At 37.1% G+C, this 15,564-nt stretch overlaps 1 pseudogene; it reads right to left on the bottom strand.

Moving 5' to 3' along the window:
• Nucleotides 1-13,332: 13,332 nt before the first annotated feature.
• LOC144712501 (uncharacterized) lies at nucleotides 13,333-14,551 on the bottom strand (annotated as a pseudogene).
• Nucleotides 14,552-15,564: the final 1,013 nt, after the last annotated feature.

A 15,564-nucleotide genomic window follows, 5' to 3' on the forward strand; every position in this document is an offset into this window, starting at 1 on the left:
TTTTTCCAAATTTTTTTTTAATTTGTTTGACCATTCTATAGCCAAGAAATGATTTTTACGGATTCAAAGAATATATTTTATATATCTAGTATTTAAAATATACTTTTTTATTATTTATGGCGTCCACTTCATTCGCCCGAAAATTCAAGCGAATGATTGGAAGCACCATAACAAACAAATCATTAGCTCAAATGATTTGTATAGTGTCGACTTTGCCGCATGCATTGATTGCACACGCCAACTGACACCACATGCATTTATATAACTTAAACAAAAAAAATTTGAATTGTATTTAATACACGCGCAGCCGATTCACCGCGTGCATTAAATGCACGTGGAAATTGACTCTGCGTGCATTAAAAGATAAACGAGGAAAAGATACCTCGTACACTCAGTCGGTTAGCCACGTGCATTTATTGCACGCTGCAACGAACACCCCGTGCGTGTTATTTAATGCACGCAGCAGTCGATTCACCGTGTGCATTAAATGCACGTGGAAATCAACGTTGCGTGCATTAAAAAATGTGGTAAGCTCACTGTTTTAATATTTTTTATTTTAAAAGGTCACTGATGGGGTGACGTGGCGAAGTGCTAGCCATTTAAATGAAGGAATAATTTTCCAATAATTACACGTTGCGGACGCGCACAACAAAGTGTCAGAACGTAATCCGAGAAGGGAGAAAAAAGAGAAAAAATGTGGCAACCAATCATAAACAGCCATTTTATGACATATTTTGAAGAGAGATAAACGATCCAACGGCCATGATTAAACGCTAGTAAATATGCGATATCTTGAGATCTAGCCGTCCGATTGAGCTGAAATTTTGAGGTCATGTTTGTCTTTTCCCCCTCTATAATCCAGACGGTTGGATATTTAAATAGAGGTCTGGAAGAGGGCGAAATTCATTTTTTGAAGCTCTCCCCAAGGACTTTTCAAGGAAGGACATAGGAGTTGCTTTGGAAGTCGACAGATCTTGATTCTGCATTCAATGTTGTAAGTTTCTGATTTATATTTTGAACTTCTTCTTGAGAGATTCTAAAATGCCTTGGCATGGGCAAAATGTACATGCCCTAGAAGTTGTTTTGAATGAAATTAGCATTGTAATTTGAGTCTGATTCGAGATCTGATTTTTAATCTTTAGTTTTAAATAGATTTGGAACAATTCTGAATTTTTATATTTTTAAATTAGTGTCTGATTTCACATTTTCCCCAAATTCTTTACTTTCTCTCTCTAGGTTAATTCGTCTATTTTCTCTCTCTATATTTCAAAATTGATTTTTTGGAAATTCAATTCAATGTATAAAAAATTGAAATATAAAATTGCATCCAAAAATTCATCCATCTTGAAGTCCAATGTCCAAATTCCCTTCTTGATTATTAATTCCAATTTTAATTCATAAAATTTGTTTTAAATTTTATAATAATTGGGAAATTAATAGTTCAAATTAATCTGATCTCATAATTAAAATTATCCTATCTTGAGTGTTTTGACCGAAGATATTTAAAATCAAAATTAAGTTTTTACTTGATTTTGATTAATTAAAAACATAATTAGATAAATTAAGGTTTATTAATTAAAAAATTAATTCATTCTTGAATTAATTTATTTAAAATTGGATAAAAATTCTTGCTTGTTGCCTCCCTGTAGTTTGATCCCTTGCTTGCTCTGTACATTGTATTTAGTGATTAAGGGAATTTATAAATTTTATTGCATAAGTCTAAAAGCCCAAACAACGACGTATTTACACATCATTTCTAGGCTTATCATTGTCCCATCCCAGCCTTGACCCTACGCACACCACCAGCATTCACATTGACACCCATCACATGCGGTCTGTCTGGGCGCTGCCTGATGGAGACAAATTGAGTGTTAAATTTTAATAGTCGTAATTAATTTGCCTACAATCAAATAAATTTGATAAAATATAGAAACTTACTCAAGTATATAGCGTGAGTAATGTTGTCTCCACAGTGACTGGCCTTGAGGTATATATTCAATAAATGAGTTGTTAGTTAAGATATAGTAATGATACCAAAGATAATAAGAAGAATTAAATAACTAGTAAGTATAAGGAATATTAGTAATAAGATAGGTATAGAAGACAGAATATTAGATATGTATATATATTTGATAGGTACTAAGAATAACAAAGAATGAAGATATTATATATCATATTAAAGAATGATAATAATATAGTTAGTGAAAAGATAGATAAGACCTTAATAAGAATAAGTAGTTTAATAAGAGTATATTAAAAAGAAGAAGAAGAAGAAGAATAAGATAGATGGGTTTACATATATTTAGAAAGAGCAAGAGGGGTTGGAGAAGTATTAATATACATATATACTAAGAATGTATATAAGAAGAGAGTATTAAGTAATCATCTAACTATAATATACTAAGTAAGAGGTTAGATAAGTATACAGATATATTAAGGAGTAAAGGAATAATAATAGTACTTAAGAGGTAATTCTATTAATATAAGAATACAACTTATAAAGGTGAAATATTAATTGTACGATTACTACAGGTATTTTAGATGTCCTTATATTTTTATATGTATTTTTATAGATTTTTTATAATAAATTTAGGGAATTAAGGGGTCAATTTAGTCAAACACCCGAGACGTGTTCGACCAAATGCACTATAGGAGGGTTGAAATAAGATATTTATATAGTTTATTTAGCTATTAGATGATTTTTATATATCTTATATATATTTCGGCAATTTACTGAAATAATGGGTCGATTTAGTCAAACACTGGAGAGGTGTTCAACCAAATGCCCGATAAGAGGTCGAAAACAAATAAGTATATAGTTTACTTATATTATAATTTTCATAAGTATTTAATAAAGGTTCTAAGAGAAACTCAAAAACAAGGGATATTTCTGTTGAATGCCGGTGAGGTGTTTGACAGAATGCCCAACAAAAGACGGAATAGAGAAGAATGAATATTTTGAAATTTTATAAGATAGGTAAAATAAAACTTAGGCAAATTGCAGAATGTTCATCGAACACATGTGGTGTTCGATGAAATGTCACAAAGAAGTTACAGTGATAATTTTGATCGAAAACTCAAATCTAACTAAATTTCACTAAACCTAATACATCCACAGTATGAATCAACCGCACCGCTTCATCAATGTACCTGAATCACCCTAATTCAAAAGAAGGGGTGGCGGCGTTGATCGCAATCGCCAAGCTTCAGTTTAGGGGTCCCCTTTCTCTTCTCCTCTGTCTGGGTGCGAATCCAGGTGCGTTGTGGCATCTTTCGGAACCTTCCAAAGCTTCTAGAACCGGTAGGAGGTTCTCAGGATCCTCATGACGCTCCCGCTGCCACCGGATGGGTCACTCGCCGCTCTCTAGTATCAGTCGGCAGATGCATCATTTGCGGGCCTTCAGGTCCCCTTTTATGGCCTGGGGCAGAGCTCTAGGGCCGTTCGAAGGAAGGAGACGGCCCTAGGGGTCCTCCTAGGTCATTGGATCACCCATCGATCCCCCCTCGCCAGCCAAAAATGGCCTCCGGCCTATGGCGTTGACGGCTAGGGGCGAGGGTGGACCAAAATGCCCCAGGCGTTGGATAGCCTTCATCTTAATCCAAGGGCTGTGATTAAATTGCAGCCGTGGATCCCAATTTAGACAGTTATCCCCGTCTACCACGTCAGTGAGCCAAGACAGCCGCCCCGTCAGCGCTCCGTCCGCGTTGCTCTCTCTGATTCTCCCACAATTTGGGTCCCACATCTGTGTCATTATCGCCGACCAATAAGAAGTCCTGTAAAAAAACATATTAAATAAGGCGAAATAGATCTCCTCGTCTGATCTTATTTAAGAAGATTGGACACCTGAGATAACATCCTGCTACTTAAAGTAAGCCCTAAAAGATACAGGCTTTGGGTTTGGTTGGTTCGAAGCCCGGTCTTAATTTGTTCTCGCTTTCATTAGATCGTGGCCCATTGGCCCACTAAGAGAGCAAAACAAATAGTGGGATTCTCAATCCCATATAGAAGATTCTTAAATGATGCGTCGCTATATAAATTTCAACAACCCCTTCTAATTGAAATCAAATGCAATATCTCTTCTCTAAGAGGGACTTAGTTCCTCTCTATGGGCCTGGTGGGCCTCTACATACATTATGTGGCCGGTTGTGTTGCCTTAACGGGCGTGCCACCCCTCTCCGGCTGCGAGCGGGCTTGAGCACTCGGTGGCTGGCTTGAGGCGCTGGTGCGCCTTGTCGGCTCCTTAGCGGGCCCAATATACCCAATTTTTTATTTATATAAATAAAAATTTATATCATATTTTTTTTTCATTTCACTTCCTCTATTTCTTTCTTTAATTGCTTTCTCCAACTTTGTCTTCTTCCTTGCAATAGCATAGATACACACTAAATAGAACATTAGAAAATTAAAAATGTCTTAATATATTTTTTACTGAGAAATATTTACAGTTGTAGAACATGCATAAAAATGACATAAAAATGCATTATCTTATAACTCGTTATATTTAGTGCCTGTAATGCAAAAATCTTATAAAATTGGAGAAAATACATATGAAATGATCCCAAAATGACTTTACAATATGTATAATTACATGACACATTTTGGGTCTATCATTGTCGTGCTTGGTGCCTCAAGCTGTGCATTTTGCACCCAGCACTACCCGCGGGGACACCACATGCCTACACCGCCCTGGCGCTCACTGTGCCCCGATGCCTTAATCTCATGGCAGAATGTTTGTCGCCCTGCACATGCAGCGCGAGTGGGGCACGCTGCCGCCACTGGGCTCATCCATGTGACCATGTGGACAACCCCACGCCGGTGCTGCCCAGCTTGTGCATCGCGCATGCACATGCACATGCGCGCGCGCTCTCGGTGGCTTGTGCGCCTAGCACGCGCGGGCTTCCCCAGATCCACCACGCTTGAGCGCCGACTGACACACGTACCATAAGGGCGTTGGTCTAAAAGATCAGGGTTGGACATCACCACCCACTGTACATGTTGTAGTGTTGCACTTAAGGACTCAGTCTCCAAATCATGAGTCCAGCACACGGATATGTCCCCATAGTTAGCATGCTGGCCTCTATGTGGGAATGGTGCATACTTTCGGGCTTAAAGAGTGTCTTTGTGATTTGATATGAATAACTCAACTCAATGTACTATAAATGATGTAAGGAAGCCAATGTCAGGTCAAATGAAGCTATTCTAATTGCGACACAAAACCTAGAGCATCTACCCAACAGTTAAGTCAGACATGTATGGAAGAACGACACCATCTTGGTTGTTGGATTACAAATATTGGTTATGCATGTTGTTTCCCTCAATGAAAATAAGGTAATCCAAAATGTAGATTTATATTGTGTAAAACGTAGTTTAACAGTCCATTTTTCTGATCCATTCATTTATAAAGAATAATGAAGGACTAACTAGAGCAAAACTTTCGTTTCATCTAATATACTATTTGGTTTAATAACATGCCAGAGTGATGCTAATAAGTATTCAGTTTCTTGTTTTTATTTTGTTTGTGTATTTATCAAACGAGTAGATGAAAATCAACTGAGATCTGTCTGCTTTTCCGTAATTTAAATATCCCAATAGTTGGGTTACTGAAGACTTAAAAAGTTTACATTAAATTTTAGATCAAACTGACTTACAAAGTATTGTAAATAGAAAAGATAGCAAGTTTTTTTGTTAAGATAAAAATTAGAAACTACTACTTTTTCTTCACTTCCCAGATAATTAATATAATTTTTGCAAAAGGGTACAAAGTATTGCCATTAGAACTACATTAAATTCTCATGCCACAAGAGTACAAATGTTAAGATACACAAAGAGCTCCTATTCTAAAAAAGAAACAATGATGGATGGCCTGGAAGATTTGTCTTCCATTGTTTTCACCTTCCTATAGGAGATGCAAACAGGATGAGCTGATCGGAATTTTTTCATAGTTGGGCCTGCTAGTATAAACTCTATGCCACTGGTCTGTAGTGGTGTGCTGAGAATGATGTATCTCTAGAAACATGTAGAAAGGCCACATTAAAAGAAAGCATAGTTTGGTCTTAGTAACAATTTTTAGGAAGAAAATAAATAGTATCTAAGTTTGGTTTCCTCGTGATTCAATCAAGGACTGGTTTCTCTGCAGCCATCAAGTTTTATATTAATAAATTCATTCAAACTTATAAAAATTTGGTCTTACTTGGATCAACATCAATCTAAACTCGTCAAAGTACTGGTGCGAATTATCAAATTTATAACTCCTTTAGTCCAACTGGGAGATTGATGGATATTATGCAGCCATCAAGGCAATCATACTTCCTTAATATATTTAATTTCATTTAAATAAATATTTATTCCCTATTAAATTTTTGCGATGTTTATAAAGAAGTCCTTGGATACTTGAAATGATTTGGTGAATTATGATGATATCACAATATAGTGATCAAGCCTTCCTTTATGTATTCTAAATATTCAAATTCAATGAATACACAAGACAGACATTGAGTGATCTGGATATTAGTAATACTTGTACGATAAATATGGTTGATCCTTTGGCCATTAGTTTATGGGGACACTAAGAACAGATGGTGAGTGCTCTTTAGAGACAGAGTTCATTGAAGTGATCCATATGAATCCCTTAATAATAGCATTATATGTAGGAATCACACTAGGTGCTAGATTAAATCACGGTATTAAATTTTGAGTAAATGAAACTTGGTGAGTGATTGAGATAACTTGAATGAATCTATAGTATTCTACTAATTGAGTATCAACCCCATCAAGCAATGAAAGTACTGGATCCGTCCTGATTTGGGCGAGCAAGGTTAGGGGGGCCAATTGCCACCCTTGAATGTCAATGTACATTCTTAATTGTCCGTCTCCACGCTGGTGAAGATCTAGGCCTCCCTAGATCTTCTCTATAGCCTCCCTGAGTTGTGGGCACCAAGATGGACCTGTCACGACCCTACCGAGCTCTCTGATATGTCAAAGGGACCTCTATTATCATTGTTTCCACCTACGACTAGAGATGTTAGTTAGAGCCTTCAACATCTCACTTCAAAGGGGTCAAGAGGGGTTCAGTTGACCCTACATGGGGTTAGATATGATCCAACGGCTTTCTTGGGGTTGTTGGATTGATCCGCGATCCCCTCATTGGTGGCCTCCGCTGGCTGACCGGTAAGGATGGCGGATTGGTGGTGGAGGATGGGATTACCATTTGAACGGGTTCAATGGCTGTGATTAAATTGCAGCCGTGGACTCATTCCTATGGTCTACCCCTGTCTTCACATCGTTAGGGCTTTGTCAGCTTCCCACCAACCATCTACCTACGTGATTTGCTTGTAGATGGGTCCCCCATCCTTGTTATTCACCGCAGCCAATTGGTGATTCTGAAAAAAATTAAATATTATGAGAAAGATATCACCATTCAATTTTTGTTTGGAAGATTGGATGGCTCAGATCATGTCTCTGTACTTAAAACATCTTGATGACACAGGCTTTGGGCTGGGTCAGCTTGAACCCCATTCATAACTTATTTTTTATTTCCTAAGATCGTAGGCCTAATGGCCCGCAATTGCTTGGTTGCTTCTTGGCCCAGTATGATATGGATTTAAAACTTAAAAAGCCAAATATAATCACATATCGGAGAAATAAAACATGAGATGAGAATATAACAACCTTGTTTCTTTATTCTTCAAAACTACTAAATACCTCTGTCGTGCGTGTGTGAACCTCTCAATGGGCCTCTACGGGGCCTCTATGTGGGTCTCTATGTGCCAGCCATGAGAGGCTCTTTATGCAGCGGTGCTTGTCAGCTGTTGGCTGGCTAGCTTGAGTGATGTGCACTCAATAGATGGCAGCTGGCTTGAGTGCTGTCGTGTTCCCTCCTTCAGGTGGCCATTAAAATACCTTTTTTATTATTTTTTCTTATTTTTTTTTTATATATTTTATTTAATGCGCCATAAGCTTACTGCCATTAGAAATAATAATTCCAAATCATTTCCTAAATGAGATTAAAAAAACTTGGCCTTGAAGCACTAGGGAAAAATTTAGTGATAATAAATGGTCATGTTTAAGCTTCTAAAGAATTAATGCGAGGAAAAAGAATTTATTGTAAAATACAGATAAGATGTGTATATTTTTAATACTTAAAATGACTTTATCAGTGTTTAGATTGAGTTTTGTACAAATCCTTCAGTCTAATTGGTCATCTGAGTTAGTATTAGTGGGTTCAGAAATATCACTTGAGCTATCTGCTCTTATACCTGGAGAAAACAATCCCATATTTGTCAATCAATCATCATTGTGAACTTTTTAATGCACCCAAGATAAGACTTTTTCAAATTTCATTATCAGGAAATTGGAAGTCATAGGAAAAGTGTAAGTGTTTGTCCACAATATGTGTTTTGTGTCTCAAGCATAAGGACCCTATCAACTAAAATTTAACCATATCTATCCTTTGTGTTTTCAAACTAATGTTTATTGGATCAGCCATTATTTTATGTTTGATCAAGATGGGATTAGTGGCCCTTGGTATAAGAAAAGATAACTCAAAGAAGAAGGTTTAATAAGGTGATTAGCCAATGTATTGAAGTCATTGCTGGAAAGGCCTTTGTTGTATTTTAAAATAGATCAATCCTAAATGACCTGGCCAATTGGATATAGAAATATCACTATATTCTAGGTAATTCTGGGAATGCTACGTGGATGAGGGATCACATGTATATTCTAATTGATGAACAAAATGTTTAATAAAGGGATTGATGTGTCCCAAATATGACTAGATCATTTAGTGTATCTTGGAAACTCTAGAGTTATCCACTCAACCTTTCAATTGCACTGATATGAACTGATTTGATATCATATGAAACTCTATATTGGATTTATTTAATTATTTTGGCTGACTTTTAAACATTTATAGGCTTGTTTAGTCATTGTCTAGACTAGTACACAGCTGGATAGGGCCACATGCATCACATTTAGTGAAAGTTGTATGACATACTTACGTATAAAGGATTTAATTGAAAAAAAAACTCATTACGTATAAAAATGGAAGGACCCCCATTCAACATCTGGTCATGCTAATATTGTCTTAGGCCCACTCACTCTACCTCGCTCCTTTAACATGCTAAACTCCTAGTGAAACTAGAATGGAGAGAAAAATCATCAGCAGGTAATGTCAATGTTTATTGGTATATAATGAGGAGGTTCAACGTATATAGGAACTTATGCAACTTTTGGAACTCCTTATAGTACCAAAAAGGATGGTAGATTCAATTTTCATCACAATTTATGGTACATTAATCAGTCTTCAATTCATCAATCAGGAAAACAGAACCAAATATATATGAAGGATACATAAATTAAGTTAATTTTGAGATTCAAAGGAACTCTTAAATTAGAATGCTTAACAAGTATCTGATAGTGTACCTTCAAGATTTAGGTTGCTGAAGAGACGCAAAATATTTATTAAGAAATTTATCTAAAGGTTAATACAGTTTAAATAAATGAATTAAATAGTTTATCATACCAAAACATATTTAAAGAACATATATATATATATATATTTATTTATTTATTTATTCACATAAAAATTTAGAATATGAACCATAAAAGGTTTAATGATAATTTTTATCTTTATATTTTAAAACATTAATTTGAAACATTACAGTAGGCAATCAGACATGTGTTTAACATTTAATATTAGATTTGCTTGTAATAAGGCAACCTAAAATATTAAGATCATAGTTTCTTTGTCATTGCTTAAAGCGTTCTAAATTATAGTATCCATATGCTCATAATATAATCAAATCATTAGAGTGACACTTTTCTGTTCTTCTAAATCCTAGCATAAAGTGCAATTTTCTTTCGTCTCAATAAGATATCATGCCGTAATATGTTAATTAAAATTTTAAATGATTATTCATTGATTAATTTGAAATTCTTGGAATATATTGGCATGAAATAATTTATTAAAAGTGAGATATTATCTTTGACACAGTTAGAGACTAAAATTTTTCATGATTTTTTTTTTTTTCTATTTGAAAAAAACTAAGGCATTTTAAAATTAAATTAATATATGAATATGATAAATAATTTATAAATATGTATAATACATATCCAGGATTGCATAACATAATAAAAGATGCAGTTTTGGAGCCACTAAGACAGAGGTTCAACTCCGTATGTCAACAAGATAACAAAATTTTGAGCCACTAAGACGCATGATCAAAATAATTAATATTTTTATTAAAATAAGGGTTAATAGCACGGTACGTCCCATACTTTTTCAAAAATCTGCGATATAACCTAAACTTTTTTTTTTCGCGGTATAGCCCAAACTCTCTAAGTGGATTTTGACATATCCCGTTTATGACGTGGAATCCACCGTGGCTGCCAGGTGGATTTCTGGGGGAATCCACCTGGGCGGAATCCACCTGGCAGCCACGGTGGATTCCATATCATAAACAGGAAATGTCAAGAGAGAAATACGTTCTATTAACCCCTCCAAATTGAATCGTCCGGGAGAGAGCACAGAACCGAGACATAGACTGAGAGAGAGGGGAAGGTGGAGAGAGAGAAAGAAAGGGCGAGAGACAGAAAGGGCGTCGGATTGGTGTTGTTTGCAATGGAATCCTTGGCTGTTTCTTCTTCGTTGCGGGAGTTCCACGATCTAGGGTTCGTTGTGTCAGCAGGGGCTGCATTTTTGATCTTGTTTATCAGAGAAGGATTGCTCGTCTGGGGCATCTGATTATGTCCTTGTGGATTCCTTTTGGCCTGCACCCAAGCTCAAACTGGTCCTTGCAGACCGGGCACGTCGAGTTTGGTTGGAATGGCGTTGCCGCATTTTCACTGTCGGAAGGTCCTCAATTATCGAAGCAGGCACCGGCGGCGGGCCGTGCCGCTCGCCAGCAGAGATAATTTCAGGAATCTGGTTATGGAGCCATAGCCATGGGGGCGGGGCCAGCCCGCCACCAGCTCTGCTTCCCATTAAGCTTGCCTTCATGGCGGAGATGGCATTCAACCAAACCTCGCAGGGGAAAAAGGCATTGTCTTCGACGTCGTCCGCCTCCTCGATGAATCCGCCATGGCAACGAGGACAGATTGGCTCCCGGCCATGGCGGAGCCTGAAGGAAAGCCGACACTTATTGGCAATCCTGGCCAACGCAATCGAAGAATCAGTTCAATTCTTTTGCTAAAGTGAGTTTTTTTCACTGATCTTGGATTCCTCCAATTGAATTCTTTGTTAAAGATGAACATTTATGACGAGGATCAGTTGGAACATAGATTGAAGTGGATAAAGTGGATGAAAATTATTGGCCAGTCCTTTCACTCTTCAGTCTGAGAATTCATTGTTTTTTATTCACTTCTTTTGTTTGTGGCTTTTGTAGAATAAAGTGGAGATGGCTTTTGGAAAGCCCTGGCAAACTGCTTAGTTTTTCCGGTTGGTTCAGCTCTTTGAACATTTATCTTACCATATTGTTCTCCTCTTGCACCATTGATAATTGGGACTTGCATCTTTATGAGAGCCTTTTTATGTTTCTAAGCACTATTAGGAACATGCAGGTACTGCATATTTAGAGGAGCAAATAAACAAAAGCATGATTTCAAGAAGAACCCCACTGCTCCAATTTGGGGTGCCCTCCGAAGGTTATTAGTGGGAAGCTCCTTGCTTCTGGTTATTAGTGAGTGTTCTCTGATACTTCCCAGCTCTCATTATTTTCATATCTTGCTGGAAGACTGCGACCCTCATATCTTGTCATCCATGTTTGGGCTTTGATGGAAGACTGCTCATCATCAAAAGTTGGGCGATGATGGCTCTTGGAAACAGATGTCAATGACAATGAAAAATTAGTTGTAGCCATTGTCATCCACATCTGGGATTGGATGAATGATGGTGATAATTTATCATCAAACATTGGAGGATGATGATCATGATGACGTCAGGTCGTCATCAAAAGAAATAGATGATGATCATGATGATCTTCTATTGTTTATGATTTTTAATTTTTTATTTTTTATAAATAAATCTTATATTCATCTTGCTTTATTTTTTGAAGATCGATCATCCCATACTGCTATCCTATCTATTTGTTTGTGCTGCTTGTGCGCAGGGAGCGGAGGGATGAGGCAAGATGCTCTCAGAAGTACAAGGGGTCATGGGCAGAGTATTGCAGGGTTTATCCCTGGAGGATCTTCCCTTATCATTTCAAATATGGGAAAGGAAAGGAAAGGAAGTTTCCAGAAGGAAAGGAAGTTTACCCAAATGGCAAGCGAGGATCTACTATTTCTTTGTCTTTTCATGCTTAAACAACTAGTATCATTTCAAAGATGGGGAAGGTTTATTATTTTGAGATGGGAAAGGTTTGACAAACATCATTTATGTTACTCTCACCCATCCGTTTCCAAGCTAATATAAAACATTTAATCATAATTTCATCATACTCATCATTGAGGATGACAAATTCAACCGACAGATCACAATGAAAAGCGAATCAATAACTACAATTTTTTTTGAAAGACATTGTATGATATGATAACTATAATAACTAAAAATCCTATCATTTCAAATGATCACATTTCCAACAAAAAATAATAGCTTTGAAATGAACAAAAAGACTCTGCCAGAAATCTCGACCAATTGGACTGAATGAAATCGCTAGAGGGCCCGAAATGGCAAATAGGAACGGAAATTGTGGTAAATTAGAACAATAAAGAAGCTAAAAAGTATCGTGGACAATGAACGAAGATCAGATCATTAAATGAAAACAAAATAGTGTTCAGTAACTGTTCTAACAATACAAGTTAATGTTAAACTTAAACAGGTGGAGGTTTTGTAGCTCCATTGAAACTTAAACAGGGATGGCCTTTGAAAATGGGCTGATATGCGTCCTCTACTTAAACATGTGGAGGTTCTGTAGCTCCTTGGGATCCCTGCATGATTGATCAATACAAGTTCATTATTTTACGTTGAATAAAATCCAAGAAGCCTATAAACGAAGTTGGACATAAAATTCAAACCGTACTTCGCCTACAGCTTGTATCCTTGCTTGGGTGCATGTCTTCCGATTATGGCCAACTTGGTGGTAGAGAGAGCACCTCATATGCACGCCTTTCTTGGATAATCTTTGCCCCTTAGGTTCTTTCTCACTGATGTCAATTCTTCTCTTCTGCTTGGGCCTTTCAAGTTGTTTCCTCACGAAAGGAGGGAATACATAGTTCCCTTCAACTTTGCTCCACAAGTTTTTTCCATTCATTGGTGGGATACCATGACTATAAGCTAGCTGGTATACATCTTTCTTCAACCACTCAGTGACAAAAATGACAGGGTTCTCCTTGATCTAGTGAATGCAAGTAATAGCATGGGAGCATGGAATGCCCCTTATATCCCAATATCTGCAACTACAAGTTCTGCTAAGTAAATCAACCACAAATCTGCTTCCCAAGTTTGTAACCTTGAATTGATATTGGCCTGCATGCCTAAGAGTGCATGTCCTAGACTTCAACTTGTTATCTTCGAGCAACTCCCTTATCCGAGGGCATAATTGATCAGTTCTATCAGAAAACAACTCCCTTTTCTTAGCTATCCTCTGAATGACTGCACCTCTAATATCTTCCAGCATGTCTATGATAGGTTTAGACCTAGCCTGTATGATGTAATTGTTGAAGCACTCACAAATATTGTTATCAATCCCCTCACATTTTGTATCCTTACTAATGTAAGCCCTGCAAAACTTGTTTATACCTATATCTCCGAAGTCATGCGCGGGTTGTGGTTTCAATGTGCTCATCTGTCTCATGATCCTCTGGAAATCTTCATGAGTTGTGCACTTCACAGTTTTCCAAAATAAGTTCTTCAAAATCTCAGTGGAATGTCCTTTCTTCTTCCAATTTGCATAAATATGTCTAGCACAATTTCTATGCTCCACATGTGGTAACAAATATGCCACTGCATTTTCCAGTCCCTTCACAATCTTAGAGAGTAGCAAGCTATTAGTGTAATAAAATAGTTCGACATTAAGCAATAAGACTTCAAACAATTCAATATTTATGAACGAGTTAGTTAAGTACCTTCTGTTGATCGCTTATAATAGTCCAACCATGACCATCCACAATTCCTAAATCATCCATCAGCAGTTGAATAAACCAAGTCCAAGAAGCTTGATTTTCCCCTTCAACAACTGCCTAGGCAATGGGGAACATTTGATTATTCCCATCCTTGCCCACAGCACTCAACAATTGGCCTTTCATTTCGGTCTTCAAAAAACATCCATCCAACCCAATGACTCTTCTACAACCTTCAAGAAAACCTCTTGCTATTGAATCAAAGCATATATAGAGTCTCTTAAACCTAACCAAAGAATCAGGAGTGTCTCTATCAAGCACCAACTCAAAAGTACCATTCCTATTGACCTTCTTTAACTCAGCAACATAAGCAGGAAGCAAGTGATAATGGTCATTCAAAGATCCTTGAAGCTTCTTGTGCGCCGCAGATCTAGCTCTATAACAGGTATGCTTTGAAACTGTGATTCCAAACTGTTCGTTTATTTCTCGCATCATATCTACCACCTTCCAATTCATATTCATTCGAATTTTCTCTAAGAAGTGGTTTGCAATCCAATGATAATCGGCTTGTCTATTCCTCGAAGCCCTACTGCACCTATGAGTATCTTTTATTGTTTTCACAACAAAAGCCTCCTTCATACCATCCCAACTAGCATATATCCTCCATGGACAATCTCCGTTGCAAAAAACTTCAACTTTTTGGTCACCAGACTTTAAAAAACTGATGTTCAACCCGTTACATATAGCATGGTCCTTCACAACTGTCCTAAATTGAGAAGCCGACTCAAATTTCATGCCTACTTGAAATATAATCCTCTCAATGGGGCATCTCAGATCATACCTCTTTCCCCTGTATATGTTAATTCTATTTTCACCCTCATCATCGGTATCATTGGGAGTTAATATCTCATCCTCCGAATCAGCATACTCACTATGATATCCATCAACAGATACTTGTTGTTGAACTTGTTCGTTTCTATTTCTCTGGTCGTCAACAAATTCATCATTCCATTCATCACTTGAATATCCGTCGGGATCACTTGTATACACATTACTTTCCTCATTTTCCTCGCACATATTATATTCAGAATCAGCATCACTATCATAATCAGAACCAAATACTTTTCTCTCGTCATCAGCCCTATTTAAGAAACAAATGGAAAATAGTAATTGATCATGCGTGCAATGGATTTAAATTATCAGGGGAGACCTTACATTCTTCTACACTAATAGGAGCACGTTGGGGGAGAGCACCACTACACGATGAAGAACCAGACCTTAAATTCGGTCCGGTTTTAGGCACTTCTTACGTTCTGAACCTTAAATTTGGTTACGTAGGGTCATGGTCCAGCTCGGTCTGGTTCGTTCAGACCTTAATTTCTGAATGTGAAGATGATTGGAATGTGAAGTTCAAAAAACTATTAAGGGAAAGAAGACGCACATGAAAATGTACATCAAAAGACAAACTTTTCAAAGAAAAGTGAGTTAATGTCATGGCATGGAGAAGC

Source organism: Wolffia australiana, chromosome 14 (assembly GCF_029677425.1).
Source record: "Wolffia australiana isolate 7733 chromosome 14, ASM2967742v1".
In the NCBI taxonomy this organism is placed as follows: Eukaryota; Viridiplantae; Streptophyta; class Magnoliopsida; order Alismatales; family Araceae; genus Wolffia; species Wolffia australiana.